This window comes from Somniosus microcephalus, unplaced genomic scaffold (genome assembly GCF_052327205.1).
Source record: "Somniosus microcephalus isolate GS21.2 unplaced genomic scaffold, FLI_Smic_1.0 scaffold134, whole genome shotgun sequence".
In the NCBI taxonomy this organism is placed as follows: Eukaryota; Metazoa; Chordata; class Chondrichthyes; order Squaliformes; family Somniosidae; genus Somniosus; species Somniosus microcephalus.
In genome coordinates, this window is record NW_028225321.1 from 226,137 (window position 1) to 243,363 (window position 17,227).

Here is a 17,227-nt window from a genome sequence, read left to right on the forward strand (position 1 = left end):
CCGTAGTGAGACGCGTTATCCATTGCGCCACTGGCACAGCCTCTCCAGAGCAGCGGGCAACTCACAGTCCCACAACACTGCGGCATCAGCAGGTACACCAGGCCGCGAGCGTCAAAAGGCGCACGGCGGACAATCACCAAAGCGAGACACCTTTGCCGCTTCCCTTCGATTTTCAGGTGGTAGAGCGGAGGACTGCAGTGGAAAAAAAGCAAAGCAAAGTCGTCGTTAGGTCGCTGGTTCGACTCCGGCTTGAAGGAGCGGGCGTTCTTGTGCAGTAAGTGAGCGGTAAGGAGCTTTTAGCTCAAGGCAGTGCTCTTAACTTGACGCTGGTTTACATGTTGCTGCTGAGGCACAGGACACCTCCATTGCTTGAGCAGTTGCATCTGCACACCAGCAGGGAGTGCCTTTGAGCAGCAACGCACCAAAACACCCAGCACTCTCTTTCAGGCAAAGCCTCAGGCAAAAGAATTCATCTATCAGTCAGACAGGGCTCTCGGCTGCTCCCTCACGCTCGTGGCGGCTGCTACTTTCCGGTCACCTCGCTTCCCTTCCGGCGGCTCGGGCTCTTTCTCGGCTTCTTTCCCCATTTCTCTGACTTCCCGCCCTGCCGTTGCTCGGTAACGCCGATTGGAGCAAAGCGTTGAAAGAGATCAGGGAGCGGGCTAACCCAAAGCAGGAGATCCCTGCTGGTGGCGCAGCAACTCAGAGGCGAGTGCTAAGGAGCTACTGAGAAGCAAACTTGGTGCAACTGCAAGAAGTAGCTGGGGAATTAGCTCAAATGGTAGAGCGCTCGCTTCGCATGTGAGAGGTAGCGGGATCGATGCCCGCATTCTCCACTCCTCTTTTGGCTCGGGGCAATGGCTCAAACACAACAGTGGTGTCAGCTGTCGGTGAACCCGTGTACTTCCGAAGGTTCTCCACACGCTGAGGTACAGAGGGGCCAAGGGACATCAAATCCTTTGGTGTGCCGTAGCAGCAAGTCTTGTCGATAGTCTTGTGCAGCAAAAATGGAAAGCTGAGATGAGGGATAAAAATGCTTTGCAAGTATCAATGCCTTCTCTGAGGATCGAACTCAGGACCTTCAGATTATGAGACTGACGCGCTGCCTACTGCGCTAAGAAGGCACTTGCCATGCAAACTGCTGGGCAGCATGACCAAGTAGGTGCGCTTGCGAGGCATCTAGCGCCATAATGCAAAGTGCGTAAAAAAGTTCGAGCCAGGTAGGAGTCGAACCTACAATCTTCTGATCCGTAGTCAGACGCGTTATCCATTGCGCCACAGGCCCAGCCTGTACAGAGCAGCTGGCAACTCACAGTCCCACAACACTGCGGCATCAGCAGGTACACCAGGCCGGGAGCGTCAAAAGGCGCACGGCGGACAATCACCAAAGCGAGACACCTTTGCCACTTCCCTTCGATTTTCAGGTGGTAGAGCGGAGGACTGCAGTGGAAAAAAAGCAAAGCAAAGTCGTCGTTAGGTCGCTGGTTCGACTCCGGCTTGAAGGAGCGGGCGTTCTTGTGCAGTAAGTGAGCGGTAAGGAGCTTTCAGCTCAAGGCAGTGCTCTTAACTTGACGCTAGTTTACATGTTGCTGCTGAGGCACAGGACACCTCCATTGCTTGAGCAGTTGCATCTGCACACCAGCAGGGAGTGCCTTTGAGCAGCAATGCACCAAAACACCCACCACTCTCTTTCAGGCAAAACCTCAGGCAAAAGAATTCATCTATCAGTCAGACAGGGCTCTCGGCTGCTCCCTCACGCTCGTGGCGGCTGCTACTTTCCGGTCACCTCGCTTCCCTTCCGTCGGCTCGGGCTCTTTCTCGGCTTCTTTCCCCATTTCTCTGACTTCCCGCCCTGCCGTTGCTCGGTAACGCCGATTGGAGCAAAGCGTTGAAAGAGATCAGGGAGCGGGCTAACCCAAAGCAGGAGATCCCTGCTGGTGGCGCAGCAACTCAGAGGCGAGTGCTAAGGAGCTACTGAGAAGCAAACTTGGTGCAATTGTAAGACGCAGCTGGGGAATTAGCTCAAATGGTAGAGCGCTCGCTTTGCATGTGAGAGGTAGCGGGATCGATGCCTGCATTCTCCACTCCTCTTTTGGCTCGGGGCAATGGCTCAAACGCAACAGTGGTGTCAGCTGTCGGTGAACCTGTGTACTTCCGAACGGTCTCCACACGCTGAGGGACAGAGGGGCCAAGGGACATCAAATCCTTTGGTGTGCCGTAGCAGCAAGTCTTGTGCAGCCAAAATGGAAAGCTGAGATGAGGGATAAAAAAGCTTTGCAAGTATCAATGCCTTCTCTGAGGATTGAACTCAGGATCTTTAGATTATGAGACTGACGCGCTGCCTACTGCGCTAAGAAGGCACTGGCCGTGCAAACTGCTGGGCAGCATGACCAAGTAGGTGCGCTTGCGAGGCATCTAGAGCCATAATGCAAAGTGCGTAAAAAAGATTAAGCCAGGTAGGAGTCGAACCTACAATCTTCTGATCCGTAGTGAGACGCGTTATCCATTGCGCCACTGGCACAGCCTCTCCAGAGCAGCGGGCAACTCACAGTCCCACAACACTGCGGCATCAGCAGGTACACCAGGCCGCGAGCGTCAAAAGGCGCACGGCGGACAATCACCAAAGCGAGACACCTTTGCCGCTTCCCTTCGATTTTCAGGTGGTAGAGCGGAGGACTGCAGTGGAAAAAAAGCAAAGCAAAGTCGTCGTTAGGTCGCTGGTTCGACTCCGGCTTGAAGGAGCGGGCGTTCTTGTGCAGTAAGTGAGCGGTAAGGAGCTTTTAGCTCAAGGCAGTGCTCTTAACTTGACGCTGGTTTACATGTTGCTGCTGAGGCACAGGACACCTCCATTGCTTGAGCAGTTGCATCTGCACACCAGCAGGGAGTGCCTTTGAGCAGCAATGCACCAAAACACCCACCACTCTCTTTCAGGCAAAACCTCAGGCAAAAGAATTCATCTATCAGTCAGACAGGGCTCTCGGCTGCTCCCTCACGCTCGTGGCGGCTGCTACTTTCCGGTCACCTCGCTTCCCTTCCGTCGGCTCGGGCTCTTTCTCGGCTTCTTTCCCCATTTCTCTGACTTCCCGCCCTGCCGTTGCTCGGTAACGCCGATTGGAGCAAAGCGTTGAAAGAGATCAGGGAGCGGGCTAACCCAAAGCAGGAGATCCCTGCTGGTGGCGCAGCAACTCAGAGGCGAGTGCTAAGGAGCTACTGAGAAGCAAACTTGGTGCAATTGTAAGACGCAGCTGGGGAATTAGCTCAAATGGTAGAGCGCTCGCTTTGCATGTGAGAGGTAGCGGGATCGATGCCTGCATTCTCCACTCCTCTTTTGGCTCGGGGCAATGGCTCAAACGCAACAGTGGTGTCAGCTGTCGGTGAACCTGTGTACTTCCGAAGGGTCTCCACACGCTGAGGGACAGAGGGGCCAAGGGACATCAAATCCTTTGGTGTGCCGTAGCAGCAAGTCTTGTGCAGCCAAAATGGAAAGCTGAGATGAGGGATAAAAAAGCTTTGCAAGTATCAATGCCTTCTCTGAGGATTGAACTCAGGATCTTTAGATTATGAGACTGACGCGCTGCCTACTGCGCTAAGAAGGCACTGGCCGTGCAAACTGCTGGGCAGCATGACCAAGTAGGTGCGCTTGCGAGGCATCTAGAGCCATAATGCAAAGTGCGTAAAAAAGATTAAGCCAGGTAGGAGTCGAACCTACAATCTTCTGATCCGTAGTGAGACGCGTTATCCATTGCGCCACTGGCACAGCCTCTCCAGAGCAGCGGGCAACTCACAGTCCCACAACACTGCGGCATCAGCAGGTACACCAGGCCGCGAGCGTCAAAAGGCGCACGGCGGACAATCACCAAAGCGAGACACCTTTGCCGCTTCCCTTCGATTTTCAGGTGGTAGAGCGGAGGACTGCAGTGGAAAAAAAGCAAAGCAAAGTCGTCGTTAGGTCGCTGGTTCGACTCCGGCTTGAAGGAGCGGGCGTTCTTGTGCAGTAAGTGAGCGGTAAGGAGCTTTTAGCTCAAGGCAGTGCTCTTAACTTGACGCTGGTTTACATGTTGCTGCTGAGGCACAGGACACCTCCATTGCTTGAGCAGTTGCATCTGCACACCAGCAGGGAGTGCCTTTGAGCAGCAATGCACCAAAACACCCACCACTCTCTTTCAGGCAAAACCTCAGGCAAAAGAATTCATCTATCAGTCAGACAGGGCTCTCGGCTGCTCCCTCACGCTCGTGGCGGCTGCTACTTTCCGGTCACCTCGCTTCCCTTCCGTCGGCTCGGGCTCTTTCTCGGCTTCTTTCCCCATTTCTCTGACTTCCCGCCCTGCCGTTGCTCGGTAACGCCGATTGGAGCAAAGCGTTGAAAGAGATCAGGGAGCGGGCTAACCCAAAGCAGGAGATCCCTGCTGGTGGCGCAGCAACTCAGAGGCGAGTGCTAAGGAGCTACTGAGAAGCAAACTTGGTGCAATTGTAAGACGCAGCTGGGGAATTAGCTCAAATGGTAGAGCGCTCGCTTTGCATGTGAGAGGTAGCGGGATCGATGCCTGCATTCTCCACTCCTCTTTTGGCTCGGGGCAATGGCTCAAACGCAACAGTGGTGTCAGCTGTCGGTGAACCTGTGTACTTCCGAAGGGTCTCCACACGCTGAGGGACAGAGGGGCCAAGGGACATCAAATCCTTTGGTGTGCCGTAGCAGCAAGTCTTGTGCAGCCAAAATGGAAAGCTGAGATGAGGGATAAAAAAGCTTTGCAAGTATCAATGCCTTCTCTGAGGATTGAACTCAGGATCTTTAGATTATGAGACTGACGCGCTGCCTACTGCGCTAAGAAGGCACTGGCCGTGCAAACTGCTGGGCAGCATGACCAAGTAGGTGCGCTTGCGAGGCATCTAGAGCCATAATGCAAAGTGCGTAAAAAAGATTAAGCCAGGTAGGAGTCGAGCCTACAATCTTCTGATCCGTAGTGAGACGCGTTATCCATTGCGCCACTGGCACATCCTCTCCAGAGCAGCGGGCAACTCACAGTCCCACAACACTGCGGCATCAGCAGGTACACCAGGCCGCGAGCGTCAAAAGGCGCACGGCGGACAATCACCAAAGCGAGACACCTTTGCCGCTTCCCTTCGATTTTCAGGTGGTAGAGCGGAGGACTGCAGTGGAAAAAAAGCAAAGCAAAGTCGTCGTTAGGTCGCTGGTTCGACTCCGGCTTGAAGGAGCGGGCGTTCTTGTGCAGTAAGTGAGCGGTAAGGAGCATTTTGCTCAAGGCAGTGCTCTTAACTTGACGCTAGTTTACATGTTGCTGCTAAGGCACAGGACACCTCCATTGCTTGAGCAGTTGCATCTGCACACCAGCAGGGAGTGCCTTTGAGCAGCAACGCACCAAAACACCCAGCACTCTCTTTCAGGCAAAGCCTCAGGCAAAAGAATTCATCTATCAGTCAGACAGGGCTCTCGGCTGCTCCCTCACGCTCGTGGCGGCTGCTACTTTCCGGTCACCTCGCTTCCCTTCCGGCGGCTCGGGCTCTTTCTCGGCTTCTTTCCCCATTTCTCTGACTTCCCGCCCTGCCGTTGCTCGGTAACGCCGATTGGAGCAAAGCGTTGAAAGAGATCAGGGAGCGGGCTAACCCAAAGCAGGAGATCCCTGCTGGTGGCGCAGCAACTCAGAGGCGAGTGCTAAGGAGCTACTGAGAAGCAAACTTGGTGCAACTGCAAGAAGTAGCTGGGGAATTAGCTCAAATGGTAGAGCGCTCGCTTCGCATGTGAGAGGTAGCGGGATCGATGCCCGCATTCTCCACTCCTCTTTTGGCTCGGGGCAATGGCTCAAACACAACAGTGGTGTCAGCTGTCGGTGAACCCGTGTACTTCCGAAGGTTCTCCACACGCTGAGGTACAGAGGGGCCAAGGGACATCAAATCCTTTGGTGTGCCGTAGCAGCAAGTCTTGTCGATAGTCTTGTGCAGCAAAAATGGAAAGCTGAGATGAGGGATAAAAATGCTTTGCAAGTATCAATGCCTTCTCTGAGGATCGAACTCAGGACCTTCAGATTATGAGACTGACGCGCTGCCTACTGCGCTAAGAAGGCACTTGCCATGCAAACTGCTGGGCAGCATGACCAAGTAGGTGCGCTTGCGAGGCATCTAGCGCCATAATGCAAAGTGCGTAAAAAAGTTCGAGCCAGGTAGGAGTCGAACCTACAATCTTCTGATCCGTAGTCAGACGCGTTATCCATTGCGCCACAGGCCCAGCCTGTACAGAGCAGCTGGCAACTCACAGTCCCACAACACTGCGGCATCAGCAGGTACACCAGGCCGGGAGCGTCAAAAGGCGCACGGCGGACAATCACCAAAGCGAGACACCTTTGCCACTTCCCTTCGATTTTCAGGTGGTAGAGCGGAGGACTGCAGTGGAAAAAAAGCAAAGCAAAGTCGTCGTTAGGTCGCTGGTTCGACTCCGGCTTGAAGGAGCGGGCGTTCTTGTGCAGTAAGTGAGCGGTAAGGAGCTTTCAGCTCAAGGCAGTGCTCTTAACTTGACGCTAGTTTACATGTTGCTGCTGAGGCACAGGACACCTCCATTGCTTGAGCAGTTGCATCTGCACACCAGCAGGGAGTGCCTTTGAGCAGCAATGCACCAAAACACCCACCACTCTCTTTCAGGCAAAACCTCAGGCAAAAGAATTCATCTATCAGTCAGACAGGGCTCTCGGCTGCTCCCTCACGCTCGTGGCGGCTGCTACTTTCCGGTCACCTCGCTTCCCTTCCGTCGGCTCGGGCTCTTTCTCGGCTTCTTTCCCCATTTCTCTGACTTCCCGCCCTGCCGTTGCTCGGTAACGCCGATTGGAGCAAAGCGTTGAAAGAGATCAGGGAGCGGGCTAACCCAAAGCAGGAGATCCCTGCTGGTGGCGCAGCAACTCAGAGGCGAGTGCTAAGGAGCTACTGAGAAGCAAACTTGGTGCAATTGTAAGACGCAGCTGGGGAATTAGCTCAAATGGTAGAGCGCTCGCTTTGCATGTGAGAGGTAGCGGGATCGATGCCTGCATTCTCCACTCCTCTTTTGGCTCGGGGCAATGGCTCAAACGCAACAGTGGTGTCAGCTGTCGGTGAACCTGTGTACTTCCGAACGGTCTCCACACGCTGAGGGACAGAGGGGCCAAGGGACATCAAATCCTTTGGTGTGCCGTAGCAGCAAGTCTTGTGCAGCCAAAATGGAAAGCTGAGATGAGGGATAAAAAAGCTTTGCAAGTATCAATGCCTTCTCTGAGGATTGAACTCAGGATCTTTAGATTATGAGACTGACGCGCTGCCTACTGCGCTAAGAAGGCACTGGCCGTGCAAACTGCTGGGCAGCATGACCAAGTAGGTGCGCTTGCGAGGCATCTAGAGCCATAATGCAAAGTGCGTAAAAAAGATTAAGCCAGGTAGGAGTCGAACCTACAATCTTCTGATCCGTAGTGAGACGCGTTATCCATTGCGCCACTGGCACAGCCTCTCCAGAGCAGCGGGCAACTCACAGTCCCACAACACTGCGGCATCAGCAGGTACACCAGGCCGCGAGCGTCAAAAGGCGCACGGCGGACAATCACCAAAGCGAGACACCTTTGCCGCTTCCCTTCGATTTTCAGGTGGTAGAGCGGAGGACTGCAGTGGAAAAAAAGCAAAGCAAAGTCGTCGTTAGGTCGCTGGTTCGACTCCGGCTTGAAGGAGCGGGCGTTCTTGTGCAGTAAGTGAGCGGTAAGGAGCTTTTAGCTCAAGGCAGTGCTCTTAACTTGACGCTGGTTTACATGTTGCTGCTGAGGCACAGGACACCTCCATTGCTTGAGCAGTTGCATCTGCACACCAGCAGGGAGTGCCTTTGAGCAGCAATGCACCAAAACACCCACCACTCTCTTTCAGGCAAAACCTCAGGCAAAAGAATTCATCTATCAGTCAGACAGGGCTCTCGGCTGCTCCCTCACGCTCGTGGCGGCTGCTACTTTCCGGTCACCTCGCTTCCCTTCCGTCGGCTCGGGCTCTTTCTCGGCTTCTTTCCCCATTTCTCTGACTTCCCGCCCTGCCGTTGCTCGGTAACGCCGATTGGAGCAAAGCGTTGAAAGAGATCAGGGAGCGGGCTAACCCAAAGCAGGAGATCCCTGCTGGTGGCGCAGCAACTCAGAGGCGAGTGCTAAGGAGCTACTGAGAAGCAAACTTGGTGCAATTGTAAGACGCAGCTGGGGAATTAGCTCAAATGGTAGAGCGCTCGCTTTGCATGTGAGAGGTAGCGGGATCGATGCCTGCATTCTCCACTCCTCTTTTGGCTCGGGGCAATGGCTCAAACGCAACAGTGGTGTCAGCTGTCGGTGAACCTGTGTACTTCCGAAGGGTCTCCACACGCTGAGGGACAGAGGGGCCAAGGGACATCAAATCCTTTGGTGTGCCGTAGCAGCAAGTCTTGTGCAGCCAAAATGGAAAGCTGAGATGAGGGATAAAAAAGCTTTGCAAGTATCAATGCCTTCTCTGAGGATTGAACTCAGGATCTTTAGATTATGAGACTGACGCGCTGCCTACTGCGCTAAGAAGGCACTGGCCGTGCAAACTGCTGGGCAGCATGACCAAGTAGGTGCGCTTGCGAGGCATCTAGAGCCATAATGCAAAGTGCGTAAAAAAGATTAAGCCAGGTAGGAGTCGAACCTACAATCTTCTGATCCGTAGTGAGACGCGTTATCCATTGCGCCACTGGCACAGCCTCTCCAGAGCAGCGGGCAACTCACAGTCCCACAACACTGCGGCATCAGCAGGTACACCAGGCCGCGAGCGTCAAAAGGCGCACGGCGGACAATCACCAAAGCGAGACACCTTTGCCGCTTCCCTTCGATTTTCAGGTGGTAGAGCGGAGGACTGCAGTGGAAAAAAAGCAAAGCAAAGTCGTCGTTAGGTCGCTGGTTCGACTCCGGCTTGAAGGAGCGGGCGTTCTTGTGCAGTAAGTGAGCGGTAAGGAGCTTTTAGCTCAAGGCAGTGCTCTTAACTTGACGCTGGTTTACATGTTGCTGCTGAGGCACAGGACACCTCCATTGCTTGAGCAGTTGCATCTGCACACCAGCAGGGAGTGCCTTTGAGCAGCAATGCACCAAAACACCCACCACTCTCTTTCAGGCAAAACCTCAGGCAAAAGAATTCATCTATCAGTCAGACAGGGCTCTCGGCTGCTCCCTCACGCTCGTGGCGGCTGCTACTTTCCGGTCACCTCGCTTCCCTTCCGTCGGCTCGGGCTCTTTCTCGGCTTCTTTCCCCATTTCTCTGACTTCCCGCCCTGCCGTTGCTCGGTAACGCCGATTGGAGCAAAGCGTTGAAAGAGATCAGGGAGCGGGCTAACCCAAAGCAGGAGATCCCTGCTGGTGGCGCAGCAACTCAGAGGCGAGTGCTAAGGAGCTACTGAGAAGCAAACTTGGTGCAATTGTAAGACGCAGCTGGGGAATTAGCTCAAATGGTAGAGCGCTCGCTTTGCATGTGAGAGGTAGCGGGATCGATGCCTGCATTCTCCACTCCTCTTTTGGCTCGGGGCAATGGCTCAAACGCAACAGTGGTGTCAGCTGTCGGTGAACCTGTGTACTTCCGAAGGGTCTCCACACGCTGAGGGACAGAGGGGCCAAGGGACATCAAATCCTTTGGTGTGCCGTAGCAGCAAGTCTTGTGCAGCCAAAATGGAAAGCTGAGATGAGGGATAAAAAAGCTTTGCAAGTATCAATGCCTTCTCTGAGGATTGAACTCAGGATCTTTAGATTATGAGACTGACGCGCTGCCTACTGCGCTAAGAAGGCACTGGCCGTGCAAACTGCTGGGCAGCATGACCAAGTAGGTGCGCTTGCGAGGCATCTAGAGCCATAATGCAAAGTGCGTAAAAAAGATTAAGCCAGGTAGGAGTCGAGCCTACAATCTTCTGATCCGTAGTGAGACGCGTTATCCATTGCGCCACTGGCACATCCTCTCCAGAGCAGCGGGCAACTCACAGTCCCACAACACTGCGGCATCAGCAGGTACACCAGGCCGCGAGCGTCAAAAGGCGCACGGCGGACAATCACCAAAGCGAGACACCTTTGCCGCTTCCCTTCGATTTTCAGGTGGTAGAGCGGAGGACTGCAGTGGAAAAAAAGCAAAGCAAAGTCGTCGTTAGGTCGCTGGTTCGACTCCGGCTTGAAGGAGCGGGCGTTCTTGTGCAGTAAGTGAGCGGTAAGGAGCATTTTGCTCAAGGCAGTGCTCTTAACTTGACGCTAGTTTACATGTTGCTGCTAAGGCACAGGACACCTCCATTGCTTGAGCAGTTGCATCTGCACACCAGCAGGGAGTGCCTTTGAGCAGCAACGCACCAAAACACCCAGCACTCTCTTTCAGGCAAAGCCTCAGGCAAAAGAATTCATCTATCAGTCAGACAGGGCTCTCGGCTGCTCCCTCACGCTCGTGGCGGCTGCTACTTTCCGGTCACCTCGCTTCCCTTCCGGCGGCTCGGGCTCTTTCTCGGCTTCTTTCCCCATTTCTCTGACTTCCCGCCCTGCCGTTGCTCGGTAACGCCGATTGGAGCAAAGCGTTGAAAGAGATCAGGGAGCGGGCTAACCCGAAGCAGGAGATCCCTGCTGGTGGCGCAGCAACTCAGAGGCGAGTGCTAAGGAGCTACTGAGAAGCAAACTTGGTGCAACTGCAAGAAGTAGCTGGGGAATTAGCTCAAATGGTAGAGCGCTCGCTTCGCATGTGAGAGGTAGCGGGATCGATGCCCGCATTCTCCACTCCTCTTTTGCCTCGGGGCAATGGCTCAAACACAACAGTGGTGTCAGCTGTCGGTGAACCCGTGTACTTCCGAAGTGTCTCCACACGCTGAGGTGCAGAGGGGGGCCAAGGGACATCAAATCCTTTGGTGTGCTTTAGCAGCAAGACTTGTCGATAGTCTTGTGCAGCAAGACTTGTCGATAGTCTTGTGCAGCCAAAATGGAAAGCTGAGATGAGGGATAAAAAAGCTTTGCAAGTATCAATGCCTTCTCTGAGGATTGAACTCAGGATCTTTAGATTATGAGACTGACGCGCTGCCTACTGCGCTAAGAAGTCACGGGCCGTGCAAACTGCTGGGCAGCATGACCAAGTAGGTGCGCTTGCGAGATATCTAGAGCCATAATGCAAAGTGCGTAAAAAAGATTAAGCCAGGTAGGAGTCGAGCCTACAATCTTCTGATCCGTAGTGAGACGCGTTATCCATTGCGCCACTGGCACATCCTCTCCAGAGCAGCGGGCAACTCACAGTCCCACAACACTGCGGCATCAGCAGGTACACCAGGCCGCGAGCGTCAAAAGGCGCACGGCGGACAATCACCAAAGCGAGACACCTTTGCCGCTTCCCTTCGATTTTCAGGTGGTAGAGCGGAGGACTGCAGTGGAAAAAAAGCAAAGCAAAGTCGTCGTTAGGTCGCTGATTCGACTCCGGCTTGAAGGAGCGGGCGTTCTTGTGCAGTAAGTGAGCGGTAAGGAGCATTTTGCTCAAGGCAGTGCTCTTAACTTGACGCTAGTTTACATGTTGCTGCTAAGGCACAGGACACCTCCATTGCTTGAGCAGTTGCATCTGCACACCAGCAGGGAGTGCCTTTGAGCAGCAACGCACCAAAACACCCAGCACTCTCTTTCAGGCAAAGCCTCAGGCAAAAGAATTCATCTATCAGTCAGACAGGGCTCTCGGCTGCTCCCTCACGCTCGTGGCGGCTGCTACTTTCCGGTCACCTCGCTTCCCTTCCGGCGGCTCGGGCTCTTTCTCGGCTTCTTTCCCCATTTCTCTGACTTCCCGCCCTGCCGTTGCTCGGTAACGCCGATTGGAGCAAAGCGTTGAAAGAGATCAGGGAGCGGGCTAACCCGAAGCAGGAGATCCCTGCTGGTGGCGCAGCAACTCAGAGGCGAGTGCTAAGGAGCTACTGAGAAGCAAACTTGGTGCAACTGCAAGAAGTAGCTGGGGAATTAGCTCAAATGGTAGAGCGCTCGCTTCGCATGTGAGAGGTAGCGGGATCGATGCCCGCATTCTCCACTCCTCTTTTGGCTCGGGGCAATGGCTCAAACACAACAGTGGTGTCAGCTGTCGGTGAACCCGTGTACTTCCGAAGTGTCTCCACACGCTGAGGTGCAGAGGGGGGCCAAGGGACATCAAATCCTTTGGTGTGCTTTAGCAGCAAGACTTGTCGATAGTCTTGTGCAGCAAGACTTGTCGATAGTCTTGTGCAGCCAAAATGGAAAGCTGAGATGAGGGATAAAAAAGCTTTGCAAGTATCAATGCCTTCTCTGAGGATTGAACTCAGGATCTTTAGATTATGAGACTGACGCGCTGCCTACTGCGCTAAGAAGGCACTGGCCGTGCAAACTGCTGGGCAGCATGACCAAGTAGGTGCGCTTGCGAGGCATCTAGAGCCATAATGCAAAGTGCGTAAAAAAGATTAAGCCAGGTAGGAGTCGAACCTACAATCTTCTGATCCGTAGTGAGACGCGTTATCCATTGCGCCACTGGCACAGCCTCTCCAGAGCAGCGGGCAACTCACAGTCCCACAACACTGCGGCATCAGCAGGTACACCAGGCCGCGAGCGTCAAAAGGCGCACGGCGGACAATCACCAAAGCGAGACACCTTTGCCGCTTCCCTTCGATTTTCAGGTGGTAGAGCGGAGGACTGCAGTGGAAAAAAAGCAAAGCAAAGTCGTCGTTAGGTCGCTGGTTCGACTCCGGCTTGAAGGAGCGGGCGTTCTTGTGCAGTAAGTGAGCGGTAAGGAGCATTTTGCTCAAGGCAGTGCTCTTAACTTGACGCTAGTTTACATGTTGCTGCTAAGGCACAGGACACCTCCATTGCTTGAGCAGTTGCATCTGCACACCAGCAGGGAGTGCCTTTGAGCAGCAACGCACCAAAACACCCAGCACTCTCTTTCAGGCAAAACCTCAGGCAAAAGAAGTCGTCTATCAGTCAGACAGGGCTCTCGGCTGCTCCCTCAGGTTCGTGGCGGCTGCTACTTTCCGGTCACCTCGCTTCCCTTCTGCCGGCTCGGGCTCTTTCTCGGCTTCTTTCCCCATTTCTCTGACTTCCCGCCCTGCCGTTGCTCGGTAACGCCGATTGGAGCAAAGCGTTGAAAGAGATCAGGGAGCGGGCTAACCCGAAGCAGGAGATCCCTGCTGGTGGCGCAGCAACTCAGAGGCGAGTGCTAAGGAGCTACTGAGAAGCAAACTTGGTGCAACTGCAAGAAGTAGCTGGGGAATTAGCTCAAATGGTAGAGCGCTCGCTTCGCATGTGAGAGGTAGCGGGATCGATGCCCGCATTCTCCACTCCTCTTTTGGCTCGGGGCAATGGCTCAAACACAACAGTGGTGTCAGCTGTCGGTGAACCCGTGTACTTCCGAAGGTTCTCCACACGCTGAGGTACAGAGGGGCCAAGGGACATCAAATCCTTTGGTGTGCCGTAGCAGCAAGTCTTGTCGATAGTCTTGTGCAGCAAAAATGGAAAGCTGAGATGAGGGATAAAAATGCTTTGCAAGTATCAATGCCTTCTCTGAGGATCGAACTCAGGACCTTCAGATTATGAGACTGACGCGCTGCCTACTGCGCTAAGAAGGCACTTGCCATGCAAACTGCTGGGCAGCATGACCAAGTAGGTGCGCTTGCGAGGCATCTAGCGCCATAATGCAAAGTGCGTAAAAAAGTTCGAGCCAGGTAGGAGTCGAACCTACAATCTTCTGATCCGTAGTCAGACGCGTTATCCATTGCGCCACAGGCCCAGCCTGTACAGAGCAGCTGGCAACTCACAGTCCCACAACACTGCGGCATCAGCAGGTACACCAGGCCGGGAGCGTCAAAAGGCGCACGGCGGACAATCACCAAAGCGAGACACCTTTGCCACTTCCCTTCGATTTTCAGGTGGTAGAGCGGAGGACTGCAGTGGAAAAAAAGCAAAGCAAAGTCGTCGTTAGGTCGCTGGTTCGACTCCGGCTTGAAGGAGCGGGCGTTCTTGTGCAGTAAGTGAGCGGTAAGGAGCTTTCAGCTCAAGGCAGTGCTCTTAACTTGACGCTAGTTTACATGTTGCTGCTGAGGCACAGGACACCTCCATTGCTTGAGCAGTTGCATCTGCACACCAGCAGGGAGTGCCTTTGAGCAGCAATGCACCAAAACACCCACCACTCTCTTTCAGGCAAAACCTCAGGCAAAAGAATTCATCTATCAGTCAGACAGGGCTCTCGGCTGCTCCCTCACGCTCGTGGCGGCTGCTACTTTCCGGTCACCTCGCTTCCCTTCCGTCGGCTCGGGCTCTTTCTCGGCTTCTTTCCCCATTTCTCTGACTTCCCGCCCTGCCGTTGCTCGGTAACGCCGATTGGAGCAAAGCGTTGAAAGAGATCAGGGAGCGGGCTAACCCAAAGCAGGAGATCCCTGCTGGTGGCGCAGCAACTCAGAGGCGAGTGCTAAGGAGCTACTGAGAAGCAAACTTGGTGCAATTGTAAGACGCAGCTGGGGAATTAGCTCAAATGGTAGAGCGCTCGCTTTGCATGTGAGAGGTAGCGGGATCGATGCCTGCATTCTCCACTCCTCTTTTGCCTCGGGGCAATGGCTCAAACGCAACAGTGGTGTCAGCTGTCGGTGAACCTGTGTACTTCCGAAGGGTCTCCACACGCTGAGGGACAGAGGGGCCAAGGGACATCAAATCCTTTGGTGTGCCGTAGCAGCAAGTCTTGTGCAGCCAAAATGGAAAGCTGAGATGAGGGATAAAAAAGCTTTGCAAGTATCAATGCCTTCTCTGAGGATTGAACTCAGGATCTTTAGATTATGAGACTGACGCGCTGCCTACTGCGCTAAGAAGGCACTGGCCGTGCAAACTGCTGGGCAGCATGACCAAGTAGGTGCGCTTGCGAGGCATCTAGAGCCATAATGCAAAGTGCGTAAAAAAGATTAAGCCAGGTAGGAGTCGAACCTACAATCTTCTGATCCGTAGTGAGACGCGTTATCCATTGCGCCACTGGCACAGCCTCTCCAGAGCAGCGGGCAACTCACAGTCCCACAACACTGCGGCATCAGCAGGTACACCAGGCCGCGAGCGTCAAAAGGCGCACGGCGGACAATCACCAAAGCGAGACACCTTTGCCGCTTCCCTTCGATTTTCAGGTGGTAGAGCGGAGGACTGCAGTGGAAAAAAAGCAAAGCAAAGTCGTCGTTAGGTCGCTGGTTCGACTCCGGCTTGAAGGAGCGGGCGTTCTTGTGCAGTAAGTGAGCGGTAAGGAGCATTTTGCTCAAGGCAGTGCTCTTAACTTGACGCTAGTTTACATGTTGCTGCTAAGGCACAGGACACCTCCATTGCTTGAGCAGTTGCATCTGCACACCAGCAGGGAGTGCCTTTGAGCAGCAACGCACCAAAACACCCAGCACTCTCTTTCAGGCAAAACCTCAGGCAAAAGAAGTCGTCTATCAGTCAGACAGGGCTCTCGGCTGCTCCCTCAGGTTCGTGGCGGCTGCTACTTTCCGGTCACCTCGCTTCCCTTCTGCCGGCTCGGGCTCTTTCTCGGCTTCTTTCCCCATTTCTCTGACTTCCCGCCCTGCCGTTGCTCGGTAACGCCGATTGGAGCAAAGCGTTGAAAGAGATCAGGGAGCGGGCTAACCCGAAGCAGGAGATCCCTGCTGGTGGCGCAGCAACTCAGAGGCGAGTGCTAAGGAGCTACTGAGAAGCAAACTTGGTGCAACTGCAAGAAGTAGCTGGGGAATTAGCTCAAATGGTAGAGCGCTCGCTTCGCATGTGAGAGGTAGCGGGATCGATGCCCGCATTCTCCACTCCTCTTTTGGCTCGGGGCAATGGCTCAAACACAACAGTGGTGTCAGCTGTCGGTGAACCCGTGTACTTCCGAAGGTTCTCCACACGCTGAGGTACAGAGGGGCCAAGGGACAACAAATCCTTTGGTGTGCCGTAGCAGCAAGTCTTGTCGATAGTCTTGTGCAGCAAAAATGGAAAGCTGAGATGAGGGATAAAAATGCTTTGCAAGTATCAATGCCTTCTCTGAGGATCGAACTCAGGACCTTCAGATTATGAGACTGACGCGCTGCCTACTGCGCTAAGAAGGCACTTGCCATGCAAACTGCTGGGCAGCATGACCAAGTAGGTGCGCTTGCGAGGCATCTAGCGCCATAATGCAAAGTGCGTAAAAAAGTTCGAGCCAGGTAGGAGTCGAACCTACAATCTTCTGATCCGTAGTCAGACGCGTTATCCATTGCGCCACAGGCCCAGCCTGTACAGAGCAGCTGGCAACTCACAGTCCCACAACACTGCGGCATCAGCAGGTACACCAGGCCGGGAGCGTCAAAAGGCGCACGGCGGACAATCACCAAAGCGAGACACCTTTGCCACTTCCCTTCGATTTTCAGGTGGTAGAGCGGAGGACTGCAGTGGAAAAAAAGCAAAGCAAAGTCGTCGTTAGGTCGCTGGTTCGACTCCGGCTTGAAGGAGCGGGCGTTCTTGTGCAGTAAGTGAGCGGTAAGGAGCTTTCAGCTCAAGGCAGTGCTCTTAACTTGACGCTAGTTTACATGTTGCTGCTGAGGCACAGGACACCTCCATTGCTTGAGCAGTTGCATCTGCACACCAGCAGGGAGTGCCTTTGAGCAGCAATGCACCAAAACACCCACCACTCTCTTTCAGGCAAAACCTCAGGCAAAAGAATTCATCTATCAGTCAGACAGGGCTCTCGGCTGCTCCCTCACGCTCGTGGCGGCTGCTACTTTCCGGTCACCTCGCTTCCCTTCCGTCGGCTCGGGCTCTTTCTCGGCTTCTTTCCCCATTTCTCTGACTTCCCGCCCTGCCGTTGCTCGGTAACGCCGATTGGAGCAAAGCGTTGAAAGAGATCAGGGAGCGGGCTAACCCGAAGCAGGAGATCCCTGCTGGTGGCGCAGCAACTCAGAGGCGAGTGCTAAGGAGCTACTGAGAAGCAAACTTGGTGCAACTGCAAGAAGTAGCTGGGGAATTAGCTCAAATGGTAGAGCGCTCGCTTCGCATGTGAGAGGTAGCGGGATCGATGCCCGCATTCTCCACTCCTCTTTTGGCTCGGGGCAATGGCTCAAACACAACAGTGGTGTCAGCTGTCGGTGAACCCGTGTACTTCCGAAGTGTCTCCACACGCTGAGGTGCAGAGGGGGGCCAAGGGACATCAAATCCTTTGGTGTGCTTTAGCAGCAAGACTTGTCGATAGTCTTGTGCAGCAAGACTTGTCGATAGTCTTGTGCAGC

At 54.1% G+C, this 17,227-nt stretch overlaps 8 non-coding genes across 8 annotated transcripts; all 8 read right to left on the reverse strand.

The window, feature by feature from the left end:
- Window positions 1-1,051: 1,051 nt before the first annotated feature.
- On the reverse strand, window positions 1,052-1,124 carry trnam-cau (transfer RNA methionine (anticodon CAU)). Its single transcript has one exon. It is a non-coding gene; the product is annotated as a tRNA-Met (tRNA).
- An 88-nt stretch (window positions 1,125-1,212) lies between these two features.
- Window positions 1,213-1,285, reverse strand: trnar-acg (transfer RNA arginine (anticodon ACG)). The gene has a single exon. It is a non-coding gene; the product is annotated as a tRNA-Arg (tRNA).
- A 4,722-nt stretch (window positions 1,286-6,007) lies between these two features.
- trnam-cau (transfer RNA methionine (anticodon CAU)) lies at window positions 6,008-6,080 on the reverse strand. Its single transcript has one exon. It is a non-coding gene; the product is annotated as a tRNA-Met (tRNA).
- Window positions 6,081-6,168: 88 nt separating this feature from the next.
- trnar-acg (transfer RNA arginine (anticodon ACG)) lies at window positions 6,169-6,241 on the reverse strand. The gene has a single exon. It is a non-coding gene; the product is annotated as a tRNA-Arg (tRNA).
- Window positions 6,242-13,515: 7,274 nt separating this feature from the next.
- Window positions 13,516-13,588, reverse strand: trnam-cau (transfer RNA methionine (anticodon CAU)). Its single transcript has one exon. It is a non-coding gene; the product is annotated as a tRNA-Met (tRNA).
- An 88-nt stretch (window positions 13,589-13,676) lies between these two features.
- Window positions 13,677-13,749, reverse strand: trnar-acg (transfer RNA arginine (anticodon ACG)). The gene has a single exon. It is a non-coding gene; the product is annotated as a tRNA-Arg (tRNA).
- A 2,250-nt stretch (window positions 13,750-15,999) lies between these two features.
- Window positions 16,000-16,072, reverse strand: trnam-cau (transfer RNA methionine (anticodon CAU)). Its single transcript has one exon. It is a non-coding gene; the product is annotated as a tRNA-Met (tRNA).
- Window positions 16,073-16,160: 88 nt separating this feature from the next.
- trnar-acg (transfer RNA arginine (anticodon ACG)) lies at window positions 16,161-16,233 on the reverse strand. Its single transcript has one exon. It is a non-coding gene; the product is annotated as a tRNA-Arg (tRNA).
- Window positions 16,234-17,227: the final 994 nt, after the last annotated feature.